Source organism: Archocentrus centrarchus, unplaced genomic scaffold (assembly GCF_007364275.1).
Source record: "Archocentrus centrarchus isolate MPI-CPG fArcCen1 unplaced genomic scaffold, fArcCen1 scaffold_98_ctg1, whole genome shotgun sequence".
Taxonomy (NCBI): Eukaryota; Metazoa; Chordata; class Actinopteri; order Cichliformes; family Cichlidae; genus Archocentrus; species Archocentrus centrarchus.
The window spans coordinates 104,258-116,298 of NW_022060307.1; the positions used below are offsets into that span (position 1 = coordinate 104,258).

A 12,041-nucleotide genomic window follows, 5' to 3' on the forward strand; every position below is an offset into this window, starting at 1 on the left:
TAGAGACCCCGAGCAGAGCGGACTGAGCTGGATTAGAGCAGGTTAAAGATGGATGCTGTGTGACATCAACAGCTTTATGGAGAGTTCACACAAGAACAGACCCTCTTTAACAGGAGACACATGTTTCCTGTTTTTGCCTCTTCACAGGAAAAAAGAAGTGAAGTGAACTCATGGTGCAGACAGCAGCATGTGGACACACTGAGAGGCCTGCTTCTGTTTTTTTTTTTTCTAACTGACTTACAGGAAAGTCCCAAATGTCTCAATTCATCTGCAGCATGAATCATGTCCATGTGTGGTCACTTACTGAGAGCCAGGAGACGATCATCTTTCCAGGAAACCTGCAAATGTGTCTGAGCTGAACAGAAAGATGGTTGTTCGGATGTTAAAGAAAGATGGTCATCAGTTTTAAGAGAGCTGGATGTTCTGATTGAAGAGAGCTGGACGGTCTGATTGAAGAGAGCTGAATGGTCGGTCGGGAAAGTGACGGTCGGTCGGGAAAGTGACGGTCGGTCGGGAAAGTGACCGTCGGTCGGGAAAGTGACGGTCGGTCGGGAAAGTGACCGTCGGTCGGGAAATTGACGGTCGGTCGGGAAAGTGACCGTCGGTCGGGAAATTGACGGTCGGTCGGGAAAGTGACCGTCGGTCGGGAAAGTGACGGTCGGTCGGGAAAGTGACGGTCGGTCGGGAAAGTGACCGTCGGTCGGGAAAGTGACGGTCGGTCGGGAAAGTGACCGTCGGTCGGGAAAGTGACGGTCGGTCGGGAAAGTGACCGTCGGTCGGGAAATTGACGGTCGGTCGGGAAAGTGACCGTCGGTCGGGAAAGTGACGGTCGGTCGGGAAAGTGACCGTCGGTCGGGAAAGTGACGGTCGGTCGGGAAAGTGACCGTCGGTCGGGAAAGTGACGGTCGGTCGGGAAAGTGACGGTCGGTCGGGAAAGTGACCGTCGGTCGGGAAAGTGACGGTCAGTCAGGGCTGTTGGGGAGCGTGCAGTTGTTAGCAGGGGTTAAAGTAGTTATAAATTCTTGCTGGTAGTATGACAAAAACATAATAGATAGATAGATAGATAGATAGATAGATAGATAGATAGATAGATAGATAGATAGATAGATAGATAGATAGATAGATAGATAGATAGATAGATAGATAGATAGATAGATAGATAGATAGAACCTCATCTATGTAGTAGTACATGCACTACATGTATGTAGTTCAGGCCTATTCAGTGACTTTTTCTTCTGGGCCAGATTTGAACATTTTGAGTTGCCACTGGGCCGAAGAGCCCTACTTATATTATTTCTTGAGATTGAACTCTAAATATGCTAACACCTGAACTAAGTCATAAAAATAAATAAAATAATTCACAATAAAGGCTTTATACTGCATCGTTTATTGATGAGCAAAATAATTCAAGTGCATTGCAAATTTTAACATTTGGTCCAAACCTTGACCAGAATATTTTTAACAAGGCATCTATTCACCACACATATGTTTAATAAAACAAAATGTAATAATAACAACTTTTGCAACAGTGACGTCTTCTATAACATTTTAGATGTATTTGCAAAAGTGCATTTGTTGAACTAGAAAGACCAACTGAGGCAGTGCATTAAATATTTCAACAAAAGAAACTGCACCAAGTGAACATTTAATAACTGTAAAGTTAAAGCTTCTTCTGCATATTCAAAGTAATGCTGACTTAATGAGTTCAGTCTTTGGGGTAAAATAAACACATTTATCAGTCCAAGCAGGGTTAAAATGGCGGTTTTCATTGTCAATTTTACGTTTTTGACCTGTCAGTGATATATTTTAGCGGTTGCCGTACTTGGAGAGAGTATTCTGGGCTGGCGTTGCTAGTGGTGCGTTCAAGTACAAGAGGAAGGGCGGGAATTTTTAAAACTGTCACAGCAAATATGATTTAAATGCGTTTTTGCAGCTTACGTTGGGTCAGTCAGGGGGTGGGCCAGTCAAAGGGGGTCGCGGGCCGGATGTGGCCCCCGGGCCGCTAATTGAATAGCCCTGATGTAGTGCATTTTATATGGAAGGCTAGATCCTCCCTTTTTGATTGACACCTCAGACCGTACCAGCTTACTTTCACCCCTGGTTGTTAGTAATAAATGTTCAGATTATCAAAGATGTACACCAGCAAAAAGGGTGATCACAATGAAACTGTTAACATGTTTCCTGTTTCTATATCTGTCTACTGTAGAAACTCAGAATGTGCAAGTTCAAAATACAAGAGCTACTCCTAATGAGGACATTCTACCGTCTCGATATCCACCTGACAGGGTAACTGATACTCCTGCGTCTCCAACTGACAGGCTAAGGGATACCATGACCAGGACATTCTGTCATCTCAATCTCCAGACGACAGGTTCACAACTGACCAAGACAGTCTTCCAGCTGAAAGGCTGACAGGTGTGTTTGAGTGATATCTCATTCAATTCACAGTTGCTGAAAATGGCCAATTGAACCAATGTCCCCCTTATTCATATTTCTTTAAACTCTTGAGCCAAGCTTTACTGAAACCGCAGGAACACTACTAGGTTCTGGTAATCTCAACACTCCTGATCCTACTGATGCAATTCCTAAACAAGGTGATGAACTGAATAATTTATTTATATAAACAATGAGTTTACCCAGTTGACATGTGTATTTTTTCTGTATCAATCAACAGGTCGGTCCAGGCTGACTTTGGTCCTAGCTGTCATCTTCTTCGTAACCGTTGTAGCTGCCGCTGGTCTCATCTTTGACCGACAGAAACTGAAGAGATTGTGTATCAGACCTATCCAGCCTCTCCCAACATAAATACCCAGAGTCAATGTAGGACTGTAACAGGGCTGTAAGAGTGCTGCTGCAGAACTGGGAACACACTGTTGCAGGACTGTTATAGTCGTGCTGCTTTTTCTTCATACCAGAAAACACATTCATAAGGAAGATGGTGTACACTGGCAGTTTACTCCATGTTCTCTACTCTCAAGATGACCGTTACTAATGAATGAATAAACGTGGCATTTTTGGATCATTGTTTTCATTGTTTTTATTTTTTGCTTATAAAAAAAACAAACCAAAACACATCACCATCAGCTGATCAGCCTTGTCCTTGTCCTCTCATGGTACTGCATGTGCTACGTGAGCAAAGGACTGACTTCTTCACTCGCATAATAATTGGTTGGAAAGACATTCATGATCGTGTCATCGTGCATTTCTACATGAAAGCGTGCAAGTGTATTACCCTCAGCAGTTTCCTGCACATACCAGGACTATGTGCTTGTCTGGGAATCCCATTTAATCAAACTGATCTTTGTTTTTTACCCACTGTCACATGACATCATCACCATCATCATCATCATCATCACCATCATCAGTCAAGTTCATGATCTTATGCAAAGACAAATGTTGACTAGAAATCTTGATAATGTCATATCTTTGAAAGTCTATGAGAGATTTATTCCATTGTGTAAAGTATCACGGGCCTGATGTAAATGAACCCACACTGAAAACCATGATAGAGATTAAGATTATGGTCGGTCGGGACTGTTAGCGTCGGTCGGGGATCACTTTTTCCAACCTCTGAAAGGTGTGATTAATTCCTGTCAATATTTGTAGTTTAAAGATTGTTCATAAAAGCATAAATGCAAAATCTGTCCTTCTGCATGTCTCTCCTTAACACCACTCCTACCCAGCACCTCCTCATCACATGTGTGTCCATTAATGTGAGCTCCAAGCATCAGTCTCTCCCTCCTGGGGCCTCTCTCCTCCTCTGTCCTTCTCTCTTGCTGCCTCCTAACAGACCTCCCAGCTCTCTTCTTCCTTTGTCAGAAGATAAATAAACAGATGGACGTGGTCTGCAACAATGCACTGGTCGGCTGTGGCATTTAAACAGAGCTCAGCTGGTACTCAGGGACCCAAAGAGTGCCAAGAAAATCTCCTCCTGCAGCTGCAAACAGAAGCTTTTTCCCTCACTAAAAGCTCAAATGTATTACAAGTCTAGGCTGAGATAACGCTCAGCTGCAAGTAAAAGCTCCGCCCTACCACAATGCATTTCCTTACATTACATTCAGCCATAAACAAACCCCGACCACCGTACTTACATCCTGTCTGTGAAAAGCTGAGACACACCACATATTTGCTCTCCGATGACTTTCAGCTCAACAGTGATACTTCTGATAGTTACTAGATGTAATCGGGTTACAATAGTTTTGGATTTTACATCAAACTTTAGTTTTATTTCATTGTAACTTTTTCCTCTGATTAAGTTAGTTTTGCTAAGTGTCTTCAGTTGCTAATATCCAACACACATCTATATCCATATCACTTATATGAATCCATACTCATACTCTCTATAAGTACATTTATCATTGTGACATTTTTGTGTAAATGTCAAGTCAAAGTCGGCAGAGCTGGCAGAGAGTTAAGCATCCCGACTACCTGATGAATGGAGCTGTCCCTCAGTATGATGGTTCCAGCTGTGTGGAGGAAGTAGAGGCGCTGGTGAGCCTTTTTGGCTCCAGGACAGGTCCTCACTTTCTCCACAGTGGTGCCGTTAACAGTCAGAGGAACATGCTGGGTGTGCATCTTCCTGAAGTCCACTAATGAAGTCCAGTTGTGTAAATATAACTTAAACAGATGTGTACAAAGTGTTTTATTTATCTTGTTCTACTCTGTTTCTATATAATCTATACTTATATCGATGCACAATGGGAGAAGCGCCTGTAATTATGTAACACACAATAACAATAAAGCTATTCTATTCTTTAATTAGTTATTTATGCTCGTTTTATATTTTTTTTGTTTAATACTTATTTTAGTTTAGTTTTAGTTTCTCAGTACTTTACTTCTCAGGTGCACGATTCAAGGTGCAACAGTAACTATTGTGTAATAGGAAAATTTGTATTCAGCAGCCAGCTGTTCATAAGACAGCAGCTTTATGTCACCAACGCTGTCACTGCTGGTGATCAACCAGCTCAGTCGGTTGGAAAAACACAACGGTCTTTAAATCCCACCGATTATCTTTCTGTTCAGCTCAGACACATTTACAGGCTTCATGGAAAGATGATCATCATGTGGTTCTCAGTAAGTGACCACACATGGACATGATTCATGCTGCTGGATGAACTGAGACATCTGGGACTTTCCTGTAAGTCAGTTAAAAAAAAAAAAAAACAGAAGCAGGCCTCTCAGTGTGTCCACATGCTGCTGTCTGCACCATGAGTTCACTTCACTTCTTTTTTCCTGTGAAGAGGCAAAAACAGGAAACATGTGTGTCCTGTTGTTGTGTCTTTTCTGTTCTGTGTGTTTGAAGAAATCCCATCCCCCCCCCAAACCCCCCCCCCCCCCCCCCCCCCCCGAAAACCATCTTAGTGAATAACATAATCTATACTACAAAAAGACAATGTCAAAATACAGACACTCGAGACATCTGCGCGAGAAAGAAAACCAATGATGTTCTGCACACCAAGCAAAGAAACCCAGAGCCTTATATATGCCTTAACATCTGGTACACACATTACCACACAGACTGGTTTCAACCAGCTTTCTTGGGGGACTCCTCATTTTCACACCTAACTGAACAGCAGACTGTTTGAAATGTCTCAGAGCTTTTTCCCCATGAACTCTGAGTCTGCTGCTGCAACACAGAGACACACAGATGACCCGAGGACAGACGCCATCCAGCACCAATGAGCCCTGATTTCACTCTGAGCCTTGATGATGGATGTTGGAGCTATTTGTGGGTTATTTTTCCTTTTTGGATTAAAGTGTTGAATTTATTTTTGTTAAGGTTAAGTTTATGGCTTATTTTTCTTCTGGTACATTTGGGTTCACCTTTTGGGTTAATTAAACACTTAATTTACATAAGTAGGTCAAGTGGGAGGTGTCTGCAGGCACCGGGTCATAGGATTTTTTTACCAGGTGACAGAGAGGCTGCAGACCAAAGTGCTTGTGTCTGTAAGTTTTCTGCTTAATGGAGAATAAACTGACCCAAATGCACTTTTGTATGGACATTGTGTTATTTTTAAGACCTTTTTGACCTGCATAAGATCCAGTCCTGAGGGGCCTCAGTGGACATTTGGATTTGTTGGGTTTTGATGTGGACAAATGGCCACTACAATGGATTTATTTAAAAAGGCTTTCATTCATGTTTTTATGCCAAATGTAATAAAAAGAAAGAGAATAAATGTGAAAATCATCACTGAATTGGTCTGTTTCTGTGTGTCTGTGGTTTTTCTCTGACTGAGCTGTATGATATACAAGCAGGTCTCTGTTCCTTCGACCGAGCTCTTTGCTCTGACCGAGCTCTCTTTATGTCCAACCGAACTGTCTTTGTGGCTTATTCCTCCAGCTCTAATCTTCTGACCACGTCTTAATCCTCTCTACCACGGCCCTTAGCTTCCAGTCTTTGGGTCGGAGCTCCTGGACATGGATTTTTCATCCCTACCATGGATCTGAGATCGTGATCATGGCTTGTTCCTCTGGATCATGTCTCTCAGAGCGGTTCATCACTAAAGCTAAACAGTTGTTCAGCTGACTGAGACAATAACTGAAACATGATTTGGTGATCACACAATATTACAGTGTACATTGCTTGCTATAGGCACTACACACACACACACACACACACACACACACGCACAAAAAAAAGCTTCTGTCTGAAACTGTGCCGCTGCTGGATGAAGACGAAGGAAGAAGAGAGCTGGGAGGTCTGTTAGGAGGCAGCAAGAGAGAAGGACAGAGGAGGAGAGAGGCCCCAGGAGGGAGAGACTGATGCTTGGAGCTCACATTAATGGACACACATGTGATGAGGAGGTGCTGGGTAGGAGTGGTGTTAAGGAGAGACATGCAGAAGGACAGATTTTGCATTTATGCTTTTATGTACAATCTTTAAACTACAAATATTGACAGGAATCAATCACACCTTTCAGAGGTTGGAAAAAGTGATCCCCGACCGAAGCTAACAGTCCCGACCGACCATAATCTTAATCTCTATCATGGTTTTCAGTGTGGGTTCATTTACATCAGGCCCGTGATACTTTACACAATGGAATAAATCTCTCATAGACTTTCAAAGATATGACATTATCAAGATTTCTAGTCAACATTTGTCTTTGCATAAGATCATGAACTTGACTGATGATGATGATGATGATGATGGTGATGATGTCATGTGACAGTGGGTAAAAAAACAAAGATCAGTTTGATTAAATGGGATTCCCAGACAAGCACATAGTCCTGGTATGTGCAGGAAACTGCTGAGGGTAATACACTTGCACGCTTTCATGTAGAAATGCACGATGACACATCATGAATGTATTTCCAACCAATTATTATGTGAGTGAAGAAGTCAGTCCTTTGCTCACGTAGCACATGCAGTACCATGAGAGACAAGGACAAGGCTGATCAGCTGATGGTGATGTGTTTTGGTTTGTTTTTTTATAAGCAAAAAATAAAAACAATAAAAACAATGATCCAAAAATTGCCACGTTATTCATTCATTAGTAACAGTCATCTTGACAGTAGAGAACATGGAGTAAACTGCCAGTGTACACCATCTTCCTTATGAATGTGTTTTCTGGTATGAAGAAAAAGCAGCACGACTATAACAGTCCTGCAACAGCGTGTTCCCAGTTCTGCAGCAGCACTCTTACAGCCCTGTTACAGTCCTACATTGACTCTGGGTATTTATGTTGGGAGAGGCTGGATAGGTCTGATACACAATCTCTTCAGTTTCTGTCGGTCAAAGATGAGACCAGCGGCAGCTACAGCGGTTACGAAGAAGATGACAGCTAGGACCAAAGTCAGCCTGGACCGACCTGTTGATTGATACAGAAAAAATACACATGTCAACTGGGTAAACTCATTGTTTATATAAATAAATTATTCAGTTCATCACCTTGTTTAGGAATTGCATCAGTAGGATCAGGAGTGTTGAGATTACCAGAACCTAGTAGTGTTCCTGCGGTTTCAGTAAAGCTTGGCTCAAGAGTTTAAAGAAATATGAATAAGGGGGACATTGGTTCAATTGGCCATTTTCACCAACTGTGAATTGAATGAGATATCACTCAAACACACCTGTCAGCCTTTCAGCTGGAAGACTGTCTTGGTCAGTTGTGAACCTGTCGGCTGGAGATTGAGATGACAGAATGTCCTGATCATGGTATCCCTTAGCCTGTCAGTTGGAGACGCAGGAGTATCAGTTACCCTGTCAGGTGGAAATCGAGACGGTAGAATGTCCTCATTAGGAGTAGCTCTTGTATTTTGAACTTGCACATTCTGAGTTTCTACAGTAGACAGATATAGAAACAGGAAACATGTGAACAGTTTCATTGTGATCACCCTTTTTGCTGGTGTACATCTTTGATAATCTGAACATTTATTACTAACAGCCAGGGGTGAAAGTAAGCTGGTACGGTCTGAGGTGTCAATCAAAGAGGGAGGATCTAGCCTTCCATATAAAATGCACTACATCAGGGCTATTCAATTAGCGGCCCGGGGGCCACATCTGGCCCGCGAACCCCCTTTGACTGGCCCACCCCCGGACTGACCCAACGTAAGCTGCAAAAACGCATTTAAATCATATTTGCTGTGACAGTTTTAAAAATTCCCGCCCTTCCTCTTGTACTTGAACGCACCACTAGCAACGCCAGCCCAGAATATTCTCTCCAAGTGCGACAACCGCTAAAATATATCACTGACAGGTCAAAAACGTAAAATTGACAATGAAAATCGTCGTTTTAACCCTGCTTGGACTGATAAATGTGTTTATTTTACCCCAAAGACTGAACTCATTAAGTCAGCATTACTTTGAATATGCAGAAGAAGCTTTAATGTTACAGTTATTAAGTGTTCACTTGGTGCAGTTTCTTTTGTTGAAATATTTAATGCACTGCCTCAGTTGGTCTTTCTAGTTCAACAAATGCACTTTTGCAAATACATCTAAAATGTTATAGAAGACTTTACTGTTGCAAAAAGTTGTTATTATTACATTTGTTTTATTAAACATATGTGTGGTGAATAGATGCCTTGTTAAAAATATTCTGGTCAAGGTTTGGACCAAATGTTAAAATTTGCAATGCACTTGAATTATTTTGCTCATCAATAAACGATGCAGTATAAAGCCTTTATTGTGAATTCCTTTATTTATTTTTATGACTTAGTTCAGGTGTTAGCATATTTAGAGTTAAATCTCAAGAAATAATATAAGTAGGGGTCTTCAGCCCAGTGGCATCTCAAAATTTTCAAATCTGGCCCAGAAGAAAAAGTCATTGAACAGGCCTGAACTACATACATGGGTTTTCCAGAGCCAATAATAACCAGAGGGCGTAGTTTTTTCAGGTGATTTTGGTTCGGCCAGTTAACAGGTTCACCGCTACGTTTAATGTCGGTCTGCTTGTTACAAACTCTGTCAATTAAAAACAAAGAGAGATGAACTAATTGTGTTTCATGTTATTCTGCTCAATTTCAACAACACAGCACAGTTCAAAAACACTGCTTATGACCAGAGATTTCATTCACACTGCACGAGAGCGCATTCACCTCCAAAACACAGTGGCTGCCAAGAGGACTGAGGTTTGAGAAGGTTTGGTGGTTCATTACTGTCCAGAAGTTTTGTATTGGTGGAGAGAGCCAGAATGCATGGAGGTGGTCATCAGTTGTGTTAAGTGTACAGTGTGAGCAAACATGTCAGTTCCTTAACAACAAAAATATTTTTCACATTGTCAAGTGATTCTACTTTCTGCCTGATCTATCTATCTATCTATCTATCTATCTATCTATCTATCTATCTATCTATCTATCTATCTATCTATCTATCTATCTATCTATCTATCTATCTATCTATCTATCTATCTATCTATCTATCTATCTATCTATCTATCTATCTATCTATCTATCTATCTATCTATCTATCTATCTATCTATCTATCTATCTATCTATCTCTCTGTCTCTCTATATATATATATATGTATATTATGTTTTTGTCAGACTACGGCAAGAATTTAAAACTAATTTAACCCCTGCTAACAAGTGCACACTCCCCAACAGCCCTGACTGACCGTTTCTTTCCCGACCGACGGTCACTTTCCCGACCGACCGTCACTTTCCCGACCGACGGTCACTTTCCCGACCGACGGTCACTTTCCCGACCGACGGTCACTTTCCCGACCGACCGTCACTTTCCCGACCGACCATTCAGCTCTCTTCAATCAGACCGTCCAGCTCTCTTCAATCAGAACATCCAGCTCTCTTAAAACTGATGACCATCTTTCTTTAACATCCGAACGACCATCTTTCTGTTCAGCTCAGACACATTTGCAGGTTTCCTGGAAAGATGATCGTCTCCTGGCTCTCAGTAAGTGACCACACATGGACATGATTCATGCTGCAGATGAATTGAGACATTTGGGACTTTCCTGTAAGTCAGTTAAAAACAAAAAAACAGAAGCAGGCCTCTCAGTGTGTCCACATGCTGCTGTCTGCACCATGAGTTCACTTCACTTCTTTTTTCCTGTGAAGAGGCAAAAACAGGAAACATGTGTCTCCTGTTAAAGAGGGTCTGTTCTTGTGTGAACTCTCCATAAAGCTGTTGATGTCACACAGCATCCATCTTTAACCTGCTCTAATCCAGCTCAGTCCGCTCTGCTCGGGGTCTCTAACATGTTTTTAGCCGCTTCAGTCAAACTATTTCACTGTGAGCTTTATTCTGATCACATGACCACTTTAACAAGGACTGCCTGCTTTGGTTCACACTGCAGGCAATGAAGGAAGAATGAATCCTGTTAGCAAAGAAGCTGAAGAACAAACAGACACACAACAATGAAGTGACCATTTTCACTCTTTATTGTTTTTGTGTTGAAGTTTGCAGAACATCATCAATGGATGAGCACCCACACACTTTATACACATAAAGCTCCACATTAAATATTCACACTACAATTTCTTTATCAGATTCATGTCCGAACATCACCTGCAGCTGCTGACTTCATTTATCCTAACAGGAATATTAATCTGCTGTACATGGACATGAATCCGTGCATATGAGAGAGGCAGGAAAACGTAATTTTAACTAAAGTGAAGCAAAGAAACTCAACGTGGAACCATTCAAAGCCAAAACAAAATAAAGGGTTAAACTATGGAGTCAACAAACACCGTAATCATGTTTACAAGAGCTAATCTCTCAGAAAATCCGTGTCCAGAAAAAACGGGAAAATAAAATCAAATGAAAATCGGTATCCACGAGGGGAAAAAAGCAAAAGTCACACTGGAGTGAACCTACACTCTGTAAAAAACATTAAATTAGTGGAAAGAAATAAAATCAGCGTAGAAATCCTCTGAAACTGAAACAATAACAGGATTAAAAGATGAAGTTAGAATAAAAACTGAGCAGAAAATGATAACAGAGTTTAAGGGGTTCAGTGTGTTCATCCGTCAGAGGCTGAAGCAAAGAGAAGAGCCGCGATGTTCACACCGAGGCAGCTTTCCTGAAGATCTGATCTATTAACGTTGTGTTAACAGGATGAAGGAGACACCTCCCTCGGTTTGTTCTCATCGAGAATGGCTACAACTGCTGCGTCACTCCTCCGGGGCGTGGTCTGCGTCTGCTTCCTGGTTTGTGCCGCTGAAGGTGAGCTCAGCGTTCATTCAGACTGTGACACATGCGGAGCAACAGTATGAACAGCTCCACGGCAGCAGAGCCGATCTAATAATGCAGTATGAGAGTTTTTACATGTTGTATTAATGGGGACAGATCAGGAGTAATAATACTCAGTGAGGTAACTGTAAGTGAACTTAAAGACGCTTTCAGGGCTCATCAGGCTCTATGTGTGGCCGTCTCACTGCAGTCTGTGAAATGTTCCACTTTTAAAGGAGGAAAAACTCCACCTTTGGGGGTTGATGGTCTTGGTTGGAGACGTTCACAGCAGACACAACAGTTCTAGTTTTAAACTTATTATTTTAGGTAACTGATGCACACGATTAACTTAGGCAATAATAAAAGTTTGACTCAACATCATAAACAGAAGTCCACCAAATACCAAAAATCCTAATC

General features: G+C 41.7%; 1 long non-coding RNA gene across 1 annotated transcript; it reads right to left on the bottom strand.

Annotated features, from left to right (window-relative positions):
• Positions 1-7,518: 7,518 nt before the first annotated feature.
• On the bottom strand, positions 7,519-10,395 carry LOC115778047 (uncharacterized). The gene is made up of 3 exons (XR_004019742.1): positions 10,051-10,395; positions 8,068-8,276; positions 7,519-7,808 (listed from the first exon to the last, which is right to left on the bottom strand). It is a non-coding gene; the product is annotated as an uncharacterized LOC115778047 (long non-coding RNA).
• Positions 10,396-12,041: the final 1,646 nt, after the last annotated feature.